Genomic DNA, 20755 nt, shown 5'->3' with positions numbered 1-20755 from the left:
AAGGGTGAATGGGTCAGGAACAAGGAGAATTGCCACTTGGTCTCAGCCTTGCAGACCCAGTGGGCCCAGAGTAAATGCAAGGCAAATGCGCCGTCTGAGGAAGAGCAGCTGCTCCTCATTTCCTACTGTTGGTTACCACGAAGAATTGCGGGCTCAGCATTGCCAGACCTAATTTTTTTTCAAAAGATACTTTTAATATGTGTTTTTATATGAAATCTCACACGTTTTAAATGTTAACCACTAAATTAGAAAATATTTTAATAGTGTGAGACAAGTGAGGCTCAATTGCTGGTTACCCATTTGGAACTTTTGATCTGTAGTCTTATTTTACTAGGTTCAGATGTGTGTGTGTGTGTGTGTGTGTGTGTGTGTGTGTGTGTGTGTGTACATGCGCACATGCACGCGCATGCACACGCACACACTATAAATCCTCAAAATCAAGATTCAAAGACCAAGAATGGTATATGAGAAGGACAAAATCAGAGTTCAAAAACAAATGATCTGGGTTGTGGGTTATCTCAAATGAGATACAATTTTCTGTATGCCAGTTTCCTCTCCTGTAAATAAGAGTTGGATTAAATGACTTCTATGCTGTATTCCCCCCAGAAAGTTTTAGAGTTTTGACATTTATGGGGAGCTCCTCACAATAGATTGGAAAGGCATGTTTTCACCACAAGTCAGGATTTCCACTTTTAGATGCAGTCAGAGGTGCAATTAATAAGAAGTATTGGCCCAAACTACTATGTTTTTCTCCGTTTTTGTTGTTGTTGTTGTTGTTTTCTTGTGTGTGTGTGTGTGTGTGTGTGTGTGTGTGTTAGCCAATGCTCTATGTCACTCAGGCCCATGCTCTTATCTACATGCTATATTGCATTGCATGCAAGTCTCTAAGGAAAGAAAAATATTGTAAGAGCTACTTATCTACACACTATATCACTCCAGAAAACAGCACAAAATTCATTTTAGAAAAATTTCACTCTTTTCTTCATCATTTGTTCTACATTAAATAACTACAATATTTTAAAGGTTATTTTGTACACTTTTTAAATTTGCAGTGTTCATATCTTGCTCTAGAACACCTGCCCAGCAGTTCCATTGAAATCACATTTCCAGCTGTCACATGGTTATGTTCATTTTCTCTCTCAGTAGAAGTTCTTCAGCAGAACAGCACAGTAGAACTATATACTTCTAAAAAGTTACAAAAAATTGAAAATAGATTTCTGTTGCTTTATTAAAAAATATGCACAGTTGGTTATAGGTATATCACTGTTTTGTCTAATTGAATGGCACCTAAAATAAAATGCACATCTGAATTGCCAGGATGCTGTTAAAAATTGATCTCAAACTTAGAGATTCTGATTCCTATTTCAAGATAGGAAATTACTATTGTGGTCTAACGCCTTTATTTAAAGATGCAGAACTGGTTAGAAAGAGAAGATCAGTGGTTTGAAGATAGGAATCCATTTTACTTTTTCCTTGAGAAGGTTGTAATTGGACTAACTAAAAGCATTTTTAGAGAAATAGTGAACTGGCTATAAATTCAAATCTTGATCTAGACTTCTTTCCAGTTGTTTTCTTTTTCTAAATCCTAAAAATTGCTTTCCTATTAGAGTATGTGTAGATGTTAAGTGTAACATAATTATTCTTGAAGGCTGATAGCTACTATTGGTAGAGATTGACAAATATGTGTTAAGTAATTTTCTATGAACTGTAATGTTTCTTCCCTAAATTCATATGCTGAAGCTCTAATCCCCAGTGCCTCAGAAGTTAAATGCATTTGGAGACAGGGCCTTAAAGAGGTGATAAAGTTAAAATGAGACCATTAGGGTGGGTCCTAATCCAATAAAACTGATGTCTGTATAAGAAGGAGAAATTGGACACACAAGAGACACCACAATGCTCCTGCCCAGAAGAGGGCCACGTGAGGACATAGAGAAGGAAGCCATCTGCAAGCTGAGGAGAGAGGCATCAGAAAAAACAAACCCGCTGACAACTTGATCTTAAAATTTCAGCCTGCAGTCCTATGAGAAAATTAATCTCTGAGTTTTGAAAGCACCAATGTGTGTGTGTGTGTGTGTGTGTGTGTTTAATGACAGCTCTAGGAAATCAATATACTATTCTTGATAAAATCAACAACAAATACATGTATAAACTGTCTTAAATTCATCATGATTTTCCTAGACCTCTGAAAGTAGATTTTCCATAGAAACACGTAAAAATGGAAGTTATATACTTCACTAAGGACTCAATAGAAAATGAAATATAAAACAGACAAATTGTATTCGACACAGACACTATAAACAGGGCTAGGCAAGGTAGGTAGATGATATGAGTAAAATTTCAGGGCCCAGGAACCAGAAGATGCCAGAAACAACTCATGTGAAGGTCTTTAGTCAATTTGTTTTTACTGGATGCCTTTTTCTCTTTCTTCCCCACCCCCCGCCCCCCATATACTAATTTTCACAGAATTCATCTTCTATGCTAATTTGAAATCGTAACTTCATTTTAAAAGTCATAAAACTCTGGAGGTGAAAGGGAGGCTATATATAGGTAACTGTATTAAAAATGTTCCACAGATGAAAATATCCAGGACTAGAGAATTACATGATCCATTCAGAGTAACAGATTTAGTTCATGGAAGACACATTCATTCAGCAAATCTTAGAACCCAAGTTTCCTGAACCCTTCTATCTTTCACCATATATGCTTCCTTAAGATGAGTCCAAATGCTCATGCTGATGAACAGGGAATATTCATGTAATTTACATACAGTATAAGTACCACACAAAGATTCAAACTTATATTCCATTAATTGATCTCAACTAAGTTAAAAATAATATTAAAGGTTAAATATGATTAACTTTTTTTCATTCCTTAGAAATATGAATATGCTCTAATATACCTAAGATCACTTCCTGAGAAGTAACCTGGATCAAAGCTATCCTGGTTACCCCCTGGGTCAACCTTCATGCTAAGTGAGGACAGATAACTATCAAAGGAACCAAACAATCAACCCATAGAATGGTAAGACAAAAAAAATATTGTTTCAAGTCTTAAGATCTGAGTTGTCAGCAAAGACCAAGTGAAACAGGACCTTTAAAAAATCATAAAATTAATCTCCTCATAAAGATAGAAGATGTTATGACTAGTAAAATAATAAAAGTGTGCTGTGAAAAAAGTAATCAGATAACAAGAAAAAGTTCTTAGAAATCATAAAAATGCTCAGAAATATTCCATAAAGATCTTGGAAGATAAAGTGGCTAACTCACAGAACTAAAAAACAAGCCATGGAAAATTGGAGAGAAACCATAATAAGCTGAGAAAATTAATCTGGGAAGTCCAACAAATAAATTTTTTTCAGTGTTCCAGAAAGAGCAAAGAGCAGTCAGAAGAAAAGCTACCAAAGAGAATTAGGGTTTTATTTTATTTTTTTTTTTTTTTACACTGAAACAGGACACATTTCTTCAGATTGAAAATGGCCACACAGTCAATATAATGAAAACCCCATGCCAAAAGCCTTTCACCACATTCTTAAAAGCCTCCAGAGAGAAGAAAAGCAGGTCATATATAATATTAATCATACTAATCTCAGACTTCTCCATAGTTATTCTGGATATTGAGGACTTTGGCATAATATCTTCAAAATTAGGAGGGAAATTTTTTTTTTCAGTAAAAAGTATTATTTTCATCAAGATTTTCAATCAAATGTGACTGTAGAATAAATCCAGTTTTAGCACGCAATGGTTAAAATATAGTCTTCTATCCTCTTTGTTAGGCAATGGTTAGATGTGTGTCCATTATCAAAAGAAATGCAGAATCCATCAACATGAAACCAACCACAGGATTCAAGAAAGGAGAACTTCTTCCTGTATACAACAGCAGCCCAAAGTCTTAGGACACCAGCCATACCAGGATGGAGTTGGGAGACAGAGGAATGCAGGAGGGAGATGTCTGGGGAAAAATGAAATAATAGAAATAATTTTGTCTGAGCATATGGAAAAAGTACCGGTAAGAGTTTAATAGATCCAATGGAGCATTTAGAAAAACATAGCAAAAGACCCATAAAAATCCAATCAAATATTTTAAGTGATAAGAAAAAAATAATAAAAAGCATAAAGAAAATGAATCATAGGCTTTGGTTCCAGAAATATTTCCTCAGTATGGGCTTAAAATAATTAAGAGGTAATCATTTGATTTTTCCAGAATCTTTGAAGAGAAAGCTATTCTGGAAAGAATATAAATTTTGTGGGGGAAGAATTCTTCTTTTCCACAGAGGAATCCCTGGTATCTGGAACTGGAACTTAGTACCACTCAAAAAAAATTAACTGAATGGAGAACTATCTGGATTTTCAAATAATAAGGCTTACTTCTCCAGATGCATGGACTTTTTATAATGCTTTTATTAATTATGTCATTCTCGACCTTCCACTACAGACTTCCTAGATCAGAGAGGAATACCTGTGAAGTCGCAGATGATGGGACATTGCAAAACAGGGACCTTATTTTTATTAAGAAGATCAAGTGCCTGTGCTTTTTGAGTCATTTGTTTGCTTTTTTTACTTACTCTATTTGCTTAGCAGTTATTCACTCATTCTGCAAATATTTATATATTTACTGAACACCCACAATATGCAGGAACAGTGCAAGGACCTAGGGAGGATCTAGTGCAGGGGGGAGGGAAAGGATGTGGGGAACAAAAGCTATTTTTCCTATTATCATGGAGGAAAGTATTAACACTGAGAAAGGCAGTCATTTCACCACTAACAAAACCAAAACAAGTGTTATGAACGAAACTATAGAATACAATGACAGAACCTAACAAGGGGCATCATGGTGGGTGGGTACAGATAAAGCTTTAATCTGAAGCCTAAAGTATAATAACATTGTCCCATAATATCATTGGACACTTACTCTGCAATGCTCTCTGTGTGTGATACATGTAGTAGTCCCCAAAATATCTACGAGGCAGACACTATCATAATTTCCATCTTACAGATGAGAAAATGGGAGCCTAGAAGCCACTTGTAAGTTGACATAGTCAGTAGTACAGCCGTGATACAAACTCAACCTGTCTCTGGAGCTCATGTTTAATTCCCCTCCTATGTTGCCTATCTAGAAAAATCTCCATGAAGATAGCTCACATTTATAGTGTACTTATTATATTTAGGCATTATATAAAGGGCTTTATGGAGACCACCTTATTTACTTCTCACAAGACCTTATTAGGTAAATATTATTGGCATAGACTGAACAATATGGAACCAGTATTTGCTGCTCCTCACATCAAAAGGCGGAGTCTACTTCCCCACACAGAGTTGTCTGGGATGACCTGGTGACTTATGACCCTGGAGGTGTAAGTCCATCTTATTCCTTCAGCCTCCACCCAGGGTACCACCAACTGACTGCAGCAGCCTGATTAAGTCAAGGAAAGGCCAGCAGATGAATCATCTGGCTAACCCAGAACATCATGAGAAGTAATAAGCCACTAAATCCTGAAGCATATTGTTATACAGCAGTGCATAGTTGTTGGAGTTATTTCAGCTCCAGATAGAGAGATGAAGTATCTTATCCAGAGTCGTGCTGCTGATAGCCCATCAAGAACTTAAACCCACATTATACTGCTAGAGGCCAGATGGGGAGATAGAGAAAAAGGGAAAGGAGAGATTGCAGAGACAGTTTCAGACAGCAAAGAGAACATCGCATGCAAATTCCCAAATAATATGAACTGAAAGCAGCAAACAAGGCCATATTAGTGGAGGAAGCCAAGGGTGAGGTAAGCTGGAGTCAGACACAGCCCTGGATCTTGCTGAGGATGAAGCCATCACATATTTACCTCTCCATTATAACTGTGATGATTTTAAGACATGTTTGAAAAATTTTTAATACTTCTCCCATCTCCCCCAAAAAAGGTAGAAATAATTCCTCTCCCTTTGTGAGCTGATCTTAGAGACTTGCTTGCAATAAGGAAGTGGCAAAAGTGAACATCATGGACTAACAGTCTCTTCAAATTTACAAGTTGAAACCCTAACATCCAATACTATGGTACCAGGGAAAGAGGCCTTGGGAGGTAATTAGGTTTGCATGAGGTCACAAGGGTAGAGTCTGCCAAATGGAATTAGTGTCCTTAGAAAAAGAAACACTAGTGTTTCCTTTCTCTGCATGTTCAGCAAGAATACAGCCATCTACAAACCAGGAAAAGAGCCCTCACCAGAACTCAACCATGCTGGCACCATGGTCTTAGACTTGTTGCCTCCATAATTGTGAGAAATAAATACCTGTTATTTGAGTCATTCAGTGTATGGTATTTTGTCATAGCAGCCTGAGCTGAATAAGACTTCCAAAGCTAGGTAACAAAAGCCATTCAGCTTTCTCCTGGCTTCCTCATTCTCTCTCAGAACATGTTCCCTGGAATTCTCAAGCTAATGTGAAAGAAGGCTGGCTGCCCTGAGAGCTGGAGAGACATTGTGGACAGAAAACACTGAGGCAGAGAGCAAGACCTGAGGAGCCCCAGATGTTCCAGCTCCCAGCTGCTTGAGTTTTCCCAGCCCAATTGCCAAATACACAAGCAAGTGAGCCCTCAGATGGTTCTGTAGAATAGTTCTTCAGGGACCATGGACTGACCCAATTCTTCCTTTTATAACTTATACTTCTTGAAAACCACTGTAAAATGTGCTGGAAATGCAACATCCTGAGATAAAGAGGAACTGGCCAGAACAGCTCAGGCTTTGTTCCCATGCCTTCTAGAAACAGGGCATCCTTTGATGCTTCAGCCTACAGTATCATGTTGCCCCAGGGTGTATAACCCAAATCAGGCGGCTTTCCTGGGTCCATCAGCTAGTGGGACATGTACAGACAAGCAACTTTCCTCATCCTTGGGAGACTGACTCAGTATGATGCTTAGTCTTCTGTTGTCCCTTGCTGCCTATCTATAAGTTATAAACTCACTTCATGCAACTTGCTATGTGTGTCAGTGTCCTGCCTCTACTGTCTTGGGCAAGTAGTAGAAGTGCAGCCCAAGATGCCATGGGCTAAGGTGATGACTTGTGCACAGTGCTTTCCACATTGCAATTCTCATCCTCAGCATTGTCCCCTCTGATATTAAGTGAAACAAAGATGACCTATCTCCACTGGGCTCCACCTACATTTCATACCTGTAAGCAAAATAAGTATGTTCTGTGTAAGATGGCTATGCAGTAATTAATAACCATAATTGCCAATGTATTTGATCTCTTCATTCCTCCTCTTCATTTCAATTTGCTATTTCCAAGACATAGATTGCCAAATCTGTTAATATATTGTGTAAAGAAAAAAATATACATTGAGAATAGACTCGAGTGTTTTTCTACAAGTGTGACTCCTGTTCCTGAATTTTTCAGTGTTGACTTAGACTTTCTAGAACTTTTGTGCTTGTTTTCTCTTTGATTTTGATGTATTTGGGTTTGTTTTCAGAAACATATTGCTGATATCTAGATAATAAGATGGCAATATTTCATAGTATTTCTACAATTCCATTTCTCACAACTGCCCTTATAATATTTAACAAAATATGGGAAATAATTGCTAATCTTGATTCTTCTCTAAAAACAATCTGGTGACAGGAATAATTTCCTCAAAGTAAAGCCCAGATAATTCTAGCCACTTTTGATTCTTAGAGGGAAGATTCAGCAACGAGGCTACAAATGCTCAGAACACTGAAATCCTTGCTCTTATTCAATTAAGCAGCTTTAAGGACCCAGTTAAAACATGAAAACAGACTAAGAAAAAATAACTTTCCTGGGAGACTCAAGCTCCACAGCAGAGTCGTTCACTTTTTATGATCGTTATAATTATTAGTAGTGATGGTGATAACAATATATCATTTATATAGCACTTTAGAATTACACACTGCTTTCCCACCATCATTTATTAGCCAATCTCCAGAATGCTCTTCAGTAATAAGTCAATATTTCTGTCTCCATTTAACAGGTAGGAAATTGAGGCACAATGTGCTTGAGTTACTTGTCTAAAATCAGTTCCTGGCCTGATCTGAACATTTAATAACATCACTAAAAGCACCACCCTCCCAGACCATGCAACAACTCTGCTTCCTGCTTCTAAGACCAGTGAGGAAGAAATTTGATTTTTGAAACATATTCTCTGGCGTTTTAGGACAAAATTTTAAGAAGAGTTCCTACAAGTGAAAATTCTTTCGAATTGAAAGTATAATTTGATTGGGAAAACATATTTATGTTAAACTTCTGTGAATGGGACATTTCTTTATTACTAAGTCTTCCAAGGTCAATAACAAAATCTTTTGAAAATAACAGGGGAATCTAATTATGTGCCTGAAGTTTATCAAGTATACTCTGGAGAGGTTATGGACTTATCTTCTACAGTCCATTTCAGGAATAGTCTACCTCTCAATGGTATCTCATGTACATCTGAAGAACATATAATATTTAATAAGTAGGTTAAATAGAAAATGTCAAATCCAATAGGAACTGTTATTATGATGTTTTTAGGTCTATATCAGAAACAAGTTTTAAATTCACTGTTGTTTGAGATCTGAAGATGCCTAAGTTATACTAACCCAGCAGTGTGGCTATTACCCTAAACTTCTCCTATTGGTATGGAGACATTTCTTATGTTATCTTGGGTTACATTTCTTTGTACTGAAGACTCTACCTCTACTTTCTGTACCTCTTCCACATGTCTTACCCCAACTAATGCAGCACAGCTTCTAGCTAGAGTGGACCACCTGGCTTTTCCCCAGTGTAAACTAACATTTTGTTCTCGAACAATGGAACAAAATGGGATATATCAATGTGTTCTTACAAAACTCATTGAAACTTGACATTTGTGCTTTTAGTAAAAACATGACAAGCAATGACCCATCCTCCTGGCCTCCTCTTAGAAGTGCCCATCACCCAGCAGCCATTTCATGCCAGGTCCTGCCAATTGCGCCCTGAGGCTGACACACTGGCCCCCACACACACAGCTATGGCACAGTCTCTGTGGAATCAGAAGACGTCTTTTCTTTTTCTGGCTTCCTCATCCTTTAAACAAGAATTCAAATGCCAATCACTTTAGTTAGATTTCATGGAGTAGCATCATAAAAATGGTAACCAATCCAATTGCAAATCACTTGATGAATCTTCTTTGAAGAGTTGCCAATAATGCTAATCGTCAAATGGTTGAATCCCGCTTTGTAAAGATGCGTTTGTGAAGAACAGCAATCTCTGTGACTTTGACAAAGGAACTGCTGACTTGCATCACTGTTTGTCTTTTGATGTGAAAGAGCAAATCGATTTATAGAGCTTTTGCTTGCAGATGTAGGATATGATTAGTATGCAGAAAGACCTTTCCACAGTGTCATTTGTTTATTTAGCTGCCTCTGCACTCAGCTCTGATTGTGTATACCTAATTAATGTATACAAAGCTAAAGAAATAAAACCGTGGATCCACAATCACAGGATACTGTATAGCATGTCATTTGTCACCACTGGGTGGGGGGACACCACAAACTTACTGGCTGCACACCAAATAAGGTACATAGATTTATAAAACATAACAATAAACATGCAAGAGTTTTTCTCATCTAAGTTCTTCTTAGCTATTTATAAACTCAGGTGAGAATGCACTCGTTTAAATATGAAAAGAATGTACTTGCTTTTCTGTCTCACTATTTGAATTTTTATTCAAAGCAGTTGTTGAGTATTTATGAAAAGTACCTGTGATTTCTTCCAGAGGTCAAAGTACTTTGTAAAACATCCTGTGAGACCTGAATTATCCCGTTCTTCAAGGCCTCGCTGTTCAGATGCTTGGAAATTTTAGCTGAGAAAGAGCTTAAAGTGAAAAGCAAAGACGCTAGAGACCTTCATGTCAATAATGAGTGATCAATAGAAGTCACACACTCAAAAATTGACATTCCGTCAGCAGTTCCCTGTTATTCATGCACATTTCACATTGGCTATTCAGGTTCTGCAGGAGGTGTTGGTAGCAAAATGGTAAAGCTGCTGAAATCCTTAGACCACCAAATAATGAAATCCAGAGTGACATCTAGTGACATCCTACATTAGAAGCACTCGCTTTGCATCTCGTAAACCCAGACAAATTATCCAGCACCGTCGACTAGCTAGACTTTCAGGAACAGGGATCATCAGCACTTTCTCTGGATCAGTGACTAAATACTGTAATCATTTTCTTAAATTTTTGTTGTCTCCAATGTTTACCTCAACCTGATACAAATGTCTCTTATTTTAAATCACTCAACTACAAACACTTCAATGGTTGCCTACAGGTTTAAACGGCTCTTTGAATTTCTCCATAGCTATTTGATCCATGGCAAGCAAACTTTTCACTAGTTTTCACACTGCTCTGGTCTCTGCTTTAGTATGAATCGCATGCCAGAATCACTGCCTTAAATCATGCCAGGGAGCTGCCAGAATAGTTCAAACCTCTCCAAGAGCAGAAGCCAAGGGAGCTGTTATCTTATTGCTGAAACCCAGAACAAGCTATCCTACCTAAATCACTGGTGTCATGGTCTCATTTGCAATGAAATTTCTTTGATCTTTTTTCCTAGTGTATTGGGGAATTTTTCTTTTTCCAGCAGGGGGATGAAGGGAGTTGTTTTGAATAATGTGGTCATTTCAGAGAGAGAGAAAAGAAAACAGAAGTAGAAAAGATTAAATTAATACAGTGTTAAAAGTTTCAACACATTCAATTTTCATTGATTTTGCACATATTACAATGACTTTTTAACCTGATGTAAACCTCAACCTGAGTTCAATAAACTTCTCAATAAAATGAAAATCTTTAAGTCTCTTAAATAAAACCATTATCTATTTCTTAGGCTCTTCTTCAAATGGAACATGAAATGTATGTCACACATAAAATAAAAATAAATATATTCCCAGGGAGAACACACACTTGTCTGTGGGTAAAAGACACATCTACAAAAGCTATATTTAAATGCAGAATGATGTAAAGTCATCTTGTGGTCCCCTAAAAAGGAAAGAATTAAACAATGCTCCTTTCTGCATATCAAAAAAAAAAAAAAATCATTGGACAAATAAAACCCAGATGGCATTAGTAACAAAATTTCTGTAGGTTTTCAAGTATGGGTTTCATGCTTTAATTCAGTGATACACCATAATGGGTGGTGTTGAAGGTAAAAGATGGAATAAGCCAGTTGAGTTCTAGAAAGCCTGTCTTAAACTTACAACTACACATTAATTCATGCCAAGACTCCCATGGAGAAAGAATATCTAGACTGAGTGATGAGTTTCAGTTTACCTTTTCATAACTCCTTATTGAGGCAATTATCTCTGCTTTGCATTCCACGGAATGGCTCTTTATTTCATGGAGTTATTCCAACACTTTCATTCAAGTTCCTTTCATTCAACATCTTAGTTTCACAGACAAAGAAAGAGAGAATAGTTTAAGCCTGTTCCTCCAAGGTCACAATTCTAGCACATGGCCAAGCTAAGGGGATACTTTCGCTCTCTGATTTGCTATGAAGTTTCCCCCACTATATCACTTTATTTCATGTTATATTTTAAGGCTAAGCTAAAAGCAAATATAATTTATGTCCCTAATAATAAAACAGCAAACACTTCACAATGTTACTAATTTTTTGCTCCTCTCTAGATTTTATTTGAAGTGAATTTATAGATAGGACATATATTTGAAGCATTTTATAGAGCTCTTTTCATTTGAGGGGGCAGTGTTTTGTAAGGGGAAAACATGAAATAAAATGGTTTTTGAATTTTTATTCCTACTATTTAATAAATATTTAGAAGACTCTTAATATTGTTTTATCTATGGAAAACAAACCAATTCACGTTGCAGTCTGTAAACTGACTCATTAAATTTTACTCTAGATATATATTTATCTTAGTATACAATTTATATATGTTAGAATATGCAAAGGTTGCTTTCTTATATAATTAAACAATTCTCATTTAAGTTATATACCTTTTAAAAGATAAAAGTACATTTTTTTCCTTTAGTTCTTTCCTAATATTTAATAGGGACTACTCATCAATTATCAGAAAACTTTCTAGATTCAAAAAATAAGTAGCAGATATCCTGCTGTAGAACAAGAACACCAAAAGCATGTCTAGGTGGTATAAAAAATGAAAAACATCTTTTTTTTTTTTTTTCCATTTTAAGTTCATGGCTGAGGCCATTCTAATAAAAGACAAGTTAAAAAGAGAAAAACAAAGAGATTTACATAAGATAAGTTTAATGTGATATGGGTGCATTCATAAGGAGATGAAGAGCTAAAGAAATGAGTAAATCTATGTATTTTTTATGCTAGGATTTCTGAGGGAGGGGATAATTGTGGAGACATATAACTGGACAAAGAAAGTCTTATTTAAGGATTATAAACTAGAGGGAACATAGCAAGGTTTGTTTGCTCAAATTCTTTTCTATGTTCCTGAAGCCCCAGAGGTAAGGATGTTCCTTTCTTCTTAGTGTAGTGGGGTACCTTTTAAATAAGGTCTATCATTCAGTATTCAATATTTCAGACAAAAAAAGTATTTAAAGAGCTTACAATCATTCTATATGTTCATTTACTGCCTTATAACTAATTCTCGTTCTTCTTAATTTTGGAGTTAGCAGTTTCATAAAACCACCAGTTTCTTCATTAGAGTTCTTGAAATTCTCATGCAATCCAGTGGGATAGCCTTGGTTATCAGAAACCTGGATTCTCAAGTACTGGTCAAAGTCTTTCTCATTAATCTCCTTGAAGAGGAAAATTGTAGCTGATTATGGGTATTCTCAAAAAGAATCAAAGTAAACCAAGACCAGCTTTATCTCTGTAAAGGACAGAAGACCTAAAAATATCCACGGTAAAAGATTTGGTGATCTAGTTTGTATCACTACAAAAGTGATACAATTGACAAGGATATCTTTGTAGCGAATTATTGTTTAACATACTAACCAAAATTCAAATGAAAACATCCTGCCAAACATAGCTAAACAGTGAGAGTACTGACAAATTTCTATGCATTTCATACAATTTGTAAAACATTTACATGAACACAAAGATAATCTAAGAACATCTTGTATCACTTCCGATTTGACAATACTTACCATGTAATTTAATATGTCAAATAAGCCTAATTATATTAACATATCTTTTTATATAAGTAAAGAAAATGAATTTTTTCAAGCTATTCCAGGGGCCATTTTGATATTCCCAAAGTTAGTCTGAGGTCAAAAAGACTGAATTTAAAATTTTATTTTCTGAAAATTGTCAAAAATGAGAAAAACTTTAAAACAATTAAATAAGATCACAGATCACTATAAAGCAATAACAAGGTAACTAAAGAATTTTAAAGATACAAATACAGAGAGTTATATAGTTGAGAAAGAGAGAGAGGGAGGGAGGGAAGAAGGGGAAAATTTTCTTTTAATATTAAAAAGTCTCAGTTTTTTAAGTAATCAAAAACGTCAAGAAGACACATGAAGCACAGGAAATTATCTTGTAGAACATGAAATCTTTGTTTCTCAGGCCAATTATTTAAAAGAAAAAGAAAATAATAATAATAATAAAGAAGATAATAATCTCTTATTAAAAATAGAACCATAATCTAAGAGAAATTTGCCATTTTAACATGGAAAAAAAAAAAAAAAAACCAGCATCTAGTTTTGTCCGATGTTCTTTTGATGTGAATGCTCAATTTTAAACTCTTAAAATATATTCACTCAGTTTCAGTCACCTTAAACACACAGGATGAAAGTCCTTCTCCAATTTGTCTTCCATAAACATTTAATAGTGCTTTTATTTTGCTTTTCAACCTCGTTTTTGTTCCACTCTTCTCTTCTTTCTCATTTTGAATAACGGGTCATTTTATTTGGCAGGAAATTATTCTTTTCTGAACAAAAAAGCATCCCTATGCCTTTTCTTATCAAAATACACCTTACTTTCCTTGTATGACTTTCTAGTAATTTTAATCACATATATTAATTAGAATTCTTAATTCTATTGGGGACCAGGCTATGTATGTTGCAGACCAGACCTGACTGCCGCTGCACTGATGTCCCTCCACGAAATGGGCTGGTGTAGGGTGGCCATGTTGTCACAGGATAGCAATGATGCCACCAAAGATGTTTCATTGTTTGATGTAGAAGAGACAACTAATAGGCCAAGAAAACCCAAATTGGACATCCAGTGACATCATTTTTCCATTTGTTCTTCTGGGTCAGTGCCATTACAGTCTATCTTCTCTGTGAATTGTTCAACAGCAGTTTTATTGCCTGTGTGGTGACAATTATCTTATTCTTGTCATGTGACTTTTGGGCAGTGAAGAATGTCACAGGTAGACTGAAGGTTGGCCTTCGGTGGTGGAATCATATTGATGAGGATAGAAAGAGTAATCGGGTGTTTGAGTCCAGGAAGGCAACTCCTCAGGAAACAACTGTTTCAGATGCTGAATCAAGAATCTGTTGGCGAGTGATTGCCTGTCCAGTACTGTGGGTGATATTTGCTTTTAATGCACTCTTCTCCTGGGTGAAGTGGCTGGCTGTGGTTCTCATAAAGGGTGCCAACCTGTATGATTCCGTCCCGTGCAAAGTGGGCAGCCAGAAGAATTTAACCAGCATGGATACCTTGTATCTTGGAAAGCAGTTTTTAACACACAACACCAGAGATGATCAGACTTCTTGAATAGGGAGAAAACTTATGTATTCTGTGACGGTGGGGAACCACTGAAGAGATTCTTGATTATGAACTGTTTAGAGTTCAGCCCAGTTGAAAAAAGGAACATTATTTTATTATTTCCACTTAAAAATTTAGTATGAAAACTGTTATCCTTTTTTCAAACAAAGTTTTTGTTTTCTTTTTTAGTAGTTGAGGCTAGGAAGTATGGTATCATTAGAAGCATTGTCAGAATTTATTTTAAGGTGTACATATGTATTCATATAGTAATATATCAGTATATCCCAAATTAATGTGTTTGTTTACATTTGTTACAGAGATGTTTTCATTTTGATCCATAGAACATAGGACAGTCTATCTCAAAGGTCACTGTGTTTTACATACTATTTCTTCAAGTTATTTTCAGAAATAAGTTGATTCCATGGTTAAGAGTGAGCACTTGGCTTGTGTATGAGTTAGAAAAGTTAGAAACATTAGTTAATTTTTAATATATACTTCATGATGAAATTGCTTACCTTAGGCATGCACAAGTGAAAACCAAATTCAGGTTGGTAGTGTTAACTAGTTTCTAAAATTTTCTTTTTATACTGCAGCAAGTCATTTACTTAAGGCCTAATTGATTTAAATGGTATCTTCATAGTTTATGCTTAAGGGATACCCAGGGATTGCTGCTATTCTATTTATTTCATGGATAGCCAGATTTTATTTTCGAACCTCCTCGAAACTATTAAGTGGTTTTCGTGCTAATAAAATTTTATCTTTTATTAATAAATGAGTATCATTCTTATGTCATAGTAAGAATAATCATTTAAATACTTGGCATATTAAATGCCTAAAAGACATTTTATTTCATGAATATATTATTTCTTGCTATAATAGGGGCATTGTAAATCATACATTTGTATTAATAATATTTCTTAAACAAGGTAATATATGTAACTGTAAACTAAACCAATCTACAAACTATTGTAGGCATCTAAATTCCATTGTGGGTACTGTAAACTTTGTTGGAATCTTTTAATCAGTGGATTATATTGTCAATGTATTTGTACACTGTTAAAATACTTTTAAAGATGTTTTGTTTAGTTTTGTTGTAATGAAAAACAAAAGAATTCTTAATCCCAGTCTCCAGTGAAGACAAGAATATAGACAATTGTGAACTACCAGCATTCTGTAGACGGGCAAATTCATGAATACACCATTTAATAATTTCTAGAAGCATGTGATTCATAAAGAAATAGTTTTTCATTTAGTGCAATACATGTTTACCAACATACCCAAATATCTTACTTCCACTGAAATAAGAAGCCAAAAGTAGATAAACTTAAATGTATATTCAGTTAATATTTCTGAATTATATCGTATTCAGAAATTATCTGTCTTTGAATGAATATCCATCATTTAACTTAGTGTAGCTAAGTTAACTTTAAGTTTTAATTTTTCAGAAAGACTTTTGGAACTATTGTATTTGCATAAAATATTATTTTTGAAAAGTTCATTTATAAACTGTTATCCCATTTACATTTATTCAATTCACTTGTTCATAGTAATTATGCTTGAATTGCTCATGAAAGTTTCATGAGACATTAGACAAAGCTAGTCATTATCTTAAGTTATTTTTCTTGTTGACAAATTGAGCAAGTATCAAAAATATTATGGAAGAAAAAAAAAACCTAAAAAGATAAACATGATTCCATCGTCTATTTTTTTAACTGCCATGCTTGATATGGATCAAACAATTCATTTTTACTATACACTTTGCTCTTAGGTTGGATTTTATACTCTTGTAATCTTAAATGTCTAGATGACATAGACAAGCTTATTTGATCAGTCAACTTAGGTAGAAAAAATTATATGTCTGCATTATATTTAAAGTTGACAATTCTGAATACATTTCTAGTTTTACTTTACCTACAATCTTAAACCTAACTTTATTTATCAAAAATTAACCCAGATCATGTGAATGTAAAAAAAATGGGGGTTAGTTTATATATTTCTGACATTTTGAGGAAAACTTAATTTATGTAAATGCTCATTTATCTCTGAGTTTATTTTAATAGAACTCTTTTAAATATATTATAAATTAATTTGATAATATCATCAGGAAGCAGAGAAATCTCAAATTTTCATAACATTAACACATATGTACATATACATAAAAATATCAAGGCAGAATCAAAGGTATTATAGCATTCATTTAAAAATTCCAACCAGAAGTCAAAGAAAAGATGTCCCTCCTTTGCATTAGTCAACTTTATGTCACTACAAAAAAATACCTGAGGCAAGTAACGAGAAAGAGAAAGGATTATTTAGCTCACAGTTTGGAAGGGTCAAAGGTATGGCATCTTCAATGGCTCACTTCTTGTGAAGGTAGTGGGTAGCAATGGCATGAAGAAACTACAGGAGCAAAAGATCACATATTGAGCCAGAAATGGAGAAAACAGTTTAAACTTGGGTCCCAGAGTCTCCTTCAAGGATGTACCTTCAATGACCTAAGAACTCCCTACTAGGTTCTACTTCTTAAAAGTCCATGGCACTTCCCAATATCACCACCCTAGGGACTAAGTTTTTTCCTATGGACCTTTGAGGGACACTTGTCAAAATCATGGGATCCTTCATCTCATATCTGGTCAGATTACTCCACTTCCTCCTTAGAAAAATAAACCATATAGATTCCTGTGTGATTCCCATGCTCATGTTTAACATTAAATGTTAATGTTTGATAACATTTTCAATATCTTTTAATATAACCTTATGGAGTGGTAATATCACTAAACTATCTTTTTCATCTGTATGTCTACATCATTTATAAAAATTGAATTCTTATACATGTTGTGTATTCAAAAATGTACATTAGTGATAAATACATGCAAAAAAAAAAAAAAAAAATAGGGCCAGAAGGAAACTTAGAGGTTTCTAATTCAGCTGCCTTATTTTTTTTTTCAGAAAATAGATATTCTTTTTTTTACAATTTTTAAAAATTTATTAGTGTCTTATAGTTGTACATAATGATGGGATTTGTTGTTACATATTCATACATGCCCGCAATGGCCAATATCACTTCCCAGTACTTGCCCCACCCTCCACTCCTCCTCTCTTGGTCCCTTGCCTCTACTGATCTCCTTTTGTTTTTCATGAGATCTCTACCCCCACCCTTCTTTTTTTTAAATTTGTTCTAATTAATTATACATAAGGGTAGAATGCATTTTGACACATTGCACACAAATGGAGCACAATTTCTTCTTTCTCTTAACTGAGGAAGTGTAAGCATACATGTTTACAATGTAATAATGTCTGTGTCATTCTACTGTCCTTCCCATCCCCACACCCCTTCTCCTCCCTCACTCCCCTCTGCACAATCCAAAATTCCTTCATTCTTGCCTACCCCACCCCCCATTACGGATTAGTATCTGCTTATCAGAGAAAACATTCAGCCTTTGGTTTTTTGGGTTTGGCTTATTTTGTATGATATTCTCCAGCTCCATACATTTTCCTACAAATGCCATAATTTCATTCTTTTTTAAGGCTAAATGCTATTCGGTTGTGTATATGTACCATCTTTTCTTTACCCATCCATGTGTTGAAGGCATCTTGGTTGGTTCCATAGTTTAGCTATTGTGAATTGAGCTGTTATAAACATTGATGTGGCTGCCTCATTTTAAGGTCAGTCATATGGTCACTGAGTCTTAACAGAGATTTGATGGCTCTTGTAATGTTACCTAGCAGTCCTTATTCTTTGTACCATTCCTTTCCTTTTCGAAGATATCTTGGAAACATTCTATGTAGATATTGTTTACTTTTCCTTACAATTAGTTCGAATATATATCTCCTGTAAAATATAGCCAAAACCATATTTTCTGCTGAATGTAATTAATAGACTCATCTAGGCAACAAGCTCAAGCTGAGAGCATTGCATTGCACATAGACAGGCTGAATAACAGCCCCAAAAGATGTCCAGGTTATAAAACCCAGAGCCTATGAATATTACTTAAATGGCAAAAGAAACTTTGCAGATATAATTAGATATCTTGAGATGGAAGATTATCTTGGAGAGCAGAGTAGTCCTTAGAAGAAGTCACGAGTTCTGTAGACAGATTTCCCTTGATAAGAACTTTTAGAAGAGGAAAAGTTTATTTTGGGCTAATGATTTTGACAGCTTAGTCCATGGTCAGCAATGGCTCCAGGTCTGAGGTGGTAGAATATCATGGCAGGAAGGCATGACTGGAAAACCGCCCCTTCCACTCCTGGCAAATCCTTTTAAGAAGAGTCATCAGTTTGGTTTTTGTTTGTTTGTGTGTTTTTTTTTTTTTTTTTTTTCTTAATACAACAAATTACTACAGATACAGGTCTCAAAGGCATAAAAAGTAGTGCATATCACGACAAAGTCAATTACACAATGTGTTCAATGTCACATTTTTAGGTAATTATTGATTAACTACAAATGATACATTTTTACCAAGGTATTGTTCTCATATTTAAAGACAAAAATTCCATGGTATTTAATAAATGATTTAAATTTTAAAATAAAGAAAAATGCGTATGACTGTTGAGGTAAGAATTCTATTCTAGACCCTTCCTTCATATAATTCAGCTAACATGCCAGTTAGGTTCCTTTTCCTGGGTTGAATATAAAGCTTCCTCCAACTTTCTTAGTTTTTATTTCTCCCATCCCCCTTTGAGCTTGATAAAGTTTTCTGAAGTGACTACATCATGAAATTAACATTGACATGAAATTTACTATGTCATCAAATTACTAGCCCCTGAATAATTTTGCACACAGAGAAAACCTTATTCTATAGCTCGCATTACTATAAAAGTCTTGTAATTTAAAGTGACACTCCTTTGTTAGAAAATTAGACTCTAAAAATTAAACATGGAAATAATTTTGACAATATATGTAAACAAAATAAAACTAAGATAATGTGTGTGTTATTCAACTTTTCAGCACTGGAACCAAAATACCTGACAGAAACAACTTAGAGGAGGAAAAGTTGATTTTGGCTCATGGTTTCATAAGTTCAGTCCATGATGGGCTGTCACACCATTGCTCTGGGCTGAGATGAAGAAGAACATCATGGCAGTAGAGTAGTGCTACTCCACTCATGGCAACCAGAGAGCAGAGAAAGGGAGAGGGAAGAGCCTCGGGAAAGATGAGTGCTACTTGGTTATACCCCAATGACCCACTGCCTCCAGCCACACCCTACCTGCATATAGCTACCACCCAGGCAGCCCATTCAAACTGGACTGATTAGGTTATAGTTCTTGCAATCCAATTGTTTCACATCTGAAAATTACAGCATTAACGTAGGAGCTTTTGGGGAAAACCTCATATCCAAGTCACACAGCCTAAAATCCTACAACTAGAGATATCCTCTGATAATAATCTTAAAATTTTAATATAATGAAATATAACAGTGACATACTTTAAGAAACCCATGAAAACCACGCTGGACACGGGAAATCACATATGGGGGTTTATTAAGCAAACAAAGTGTCTCCCTGCAGGGTAAGAGGGAAAATAAGAGGAAAAGAGAAAGGGAACGTGCTAGAGAGAGTGGAAAAGCGAGGAGGAGAAAGAAAGAAAGTGAGTAGGAGAGAGAAAGCAAGAGAAAAGATGGTGGGGAAGCTATCCTCAAGCAGTTGAATTCTGCCAGGCTAATAGGGGACCAATAAAGGAGAAGGATACTTGCAAGCTGACTGATGAACCAATAGCTAGCTAGGATGTTCACAGACTGACAAGAAGTTGGGAGGTGGGGAAATGGCTGCAGCGGAAAGGGCGGGAAGAGCAGCTTTCAGACTGACAAGCTAGGTTGTGATGCGGTGTAAAGGGCAGGGGAGCAGCTTTGTATTACATTACACATACTATGCTTAAAACTTATAGTTTACCTACTCACTTTCTTTATCCTCCTCGCTTTCACACTTTCTTGTGCGCAACCTTTCTCGTTCCCCTTCTTTTCCTCTCATTTTCTCTCTTACCCTGCAGGGATACACTCTGTTTGCTTAATAAACTCCCTTATGTGATTTCCTGTGTCTGGCGTGATTCTGTGGGATTTCTTGGGATGGGATCTTTCGCTGTCTCTTAAGCCAGTGGAAGCCCATCTGAGCCCCAGT

General features: G+C 35.5%; 1 pseudogene across 1 annotated transcript; it reads left to right on the top strand.

Moving 5' to 3' along the window:
- Positions 1-14060: 14060 nt before the first annotated feature.
- On the top strand, positions 14061-14718 carry LOC306658841 (Golgi apparatus membrane protein TVP23 homolog B-like; annotated as a pseudogene). Its single transcript has one exon. The product of its transcript is annotated as a Golgi apparatus membrane protein TVP23 homolog B-like (transcript).
- The last annotated feature ends 6037 nt before the right edge of the window (positions 14719-20755 follow it).

Source organism: Sciurus vulgaris (assembly GCF_902686455.1).
Source record: "Sciurus vulgaris genome assembly, chromosome: 4".
Taxonomy (NCBI): domain Eukaryota; kingdom Metazoa; phylum Chordata; class Mammalia; order Rodentia; family Sciuridae; genus Sciurus; species Sciurus vulgaris.
The sequence above is the reverse complement of the archived record's forward strand: the minus strand, read 5'-3'. Positions and strand labels throughout refer to the sequence as shown.